General features: G+C 54.1%; 1 protein-coding gene across 1 annotated transcript in view; it reads right to left on the bottom strand.

Annotated features, from left to right (window-relative positions):
• PKNOX1 (PBX/knotted 1 homeobox 1) overlaps nt 1-1661 on the bottom strand; it is a 39057-nt gene that overhangs the window by 36484 nt on the left and 912 nt on the right. The window lies entirely within an intron of this gene.

The following is a 1661-nucleotide window of genomic DNA, read 5'->3' as shown; positions in this document are numbered from 1 at the left end:
AAAACCCAACAAAGAACAACAACAAAAAAACCCTACAAAACAAAACAAAACAAAGAAACAAATGAGACATTTAGCATATGTTGAAAATTATGTACATCCTCCTGCTATTCTCCGCAGGATCCTGGCCCGACCGTTTTCCAACATCCAGGACATACTGCCCGTGCTTCCTATTCCTGTGATGTGTTTCATGGAACGCACAATTCATATTCCAAAGAGGGGTAAGGACAAAAATGAGTCTTGCCTGGGCTACTTGTAAGTGCATGGGGGGGGAGGGGGGGAGGAGGAATTAAAAAATGTAATTCACTGTATGGTACAAAAAATTTTTAAGGGTGTAATACCAGATTTAGAGTCCCATATTAGGAAGAAATTGTTTAGTGTGAAGGTGTTGAGGCATTGGCACAGGTTGCCAAAAGAAGTTGTGGATGCTCCATCCCTGGAAGTGTTGGGATGGATGGGGGTTTAGAGGAACCTGGTCTAGTGGAAGGTGTCCATGGCAAGGGGTTGGAACTAGATGACTTTAAGGTCCCTTCCAACTCAAGCCATTCTGTGATTCTCCCTCCCAAAATCACCCTCATCATTTACTAAGACACAACTGCAAAAAGGAACCCAAAACTATTAAAAAAAAAATTAAAAATACTGTGACTGTGTCTCTAAAATTACACTACACGTCATCACTTCAAAAAAATATGTAGTAAATTATTAAAAACACCACAACAATAAATTACACAGAGAATTATCATAGAGATGTGTTAAGTACTTATATTGCTATATTGTTAATTGACAGACTGGCGTGGCGGGAAAGAGGGAAAGCCATGGACTAAGCCACGGAGACCCGGGACATGTGGCTAATTGAGGCAATACTTCAGGACAAAACCAGCGCTTGATTTATTGTTGTTTACACACATCACAACCCGGGGCCTCTGGGCAGTGTCAAGTCTCAGCTACTAATTGCGGCCGCGTAAACACCCGGGAACCCCCGCCCGGGTGTCGAGGGGGTGTCTGCCCATAACCGAGCCGGGAGACAGCGGGGTCACACCGAAAACGGGATAAGAACAGAGGCACAAACCCACGCCGCCACCAGCAGGCTCCGCTTTCTATGAATTGGGGTGGGGGAAGGGGGGGGGGGGAAGCATCCCCAAAATCGGGGGCGGGGGGGGGGGGGGGCACCTCCTGCATCCCCTTCCTCCTCCTCCCGCGGCAGCGCAGGTGCGGAGAGAGGGAGAGGAGGAGAGAGGGAAGGAGGAAGAGAAGAGGAGGGAAGGAGGGAGGGAAGGAAGGAAGGAAGGAAGGAAGGAAGCAGCTGCCGCGATCGGAGCGGCCGGTCCGGCCCGGCGGGGCCCGGGGCGGCGGCGATGGGCGATGGGGACCGCGGAGCTCCCCCCGTTCCCACCGCCACCCCCCCTCCAGCCCCTCCGAGGAGCGGCCAACACGGCGCTGCCCCTTTAAGCATCACGTCGCCTCCTCCTCCTCCTCCCTCACCCCCCCATCCCATCGCCCCCTCTCCTCCTCCTCCTCCTCCTCCTCCTCCTCCTCCTCCTCCTCCTCCTCCTCCGTGCGGACCCGCGCGCGCTCCCGCGCCCTCCCCTCCTCCCCGCGCGCGCGCCCCCGCCGGGACACAACGGGCGCACCGCGGCCCTTCCAGAACCTTCCTCGCTCCGCTT

This window comes from Empidonax traillii, unplaced genomic scaffold, assembly GCF_003031625.1.
Source record: "Empidonax traillii isolate 1590-97213 ecotype Southwest subspecies unplaced genomic scaffold, ASM303162v1 scaffold1:size7828297, whole genome shotgun sequence".
In the NCBI taxonomy this organism is placed as follows: domain Eukaryota; kingdom Metazoa; phylum Chordata; class Aves; order Passeriformes; family Tyrannidae; genus Empidonax; species Empidonax traillii.
The sequence above is the reverse complement of the archived record's forward strand: the minus strand, read 5'-3'. Positions and strand labels throughout refer to the sequence as shown.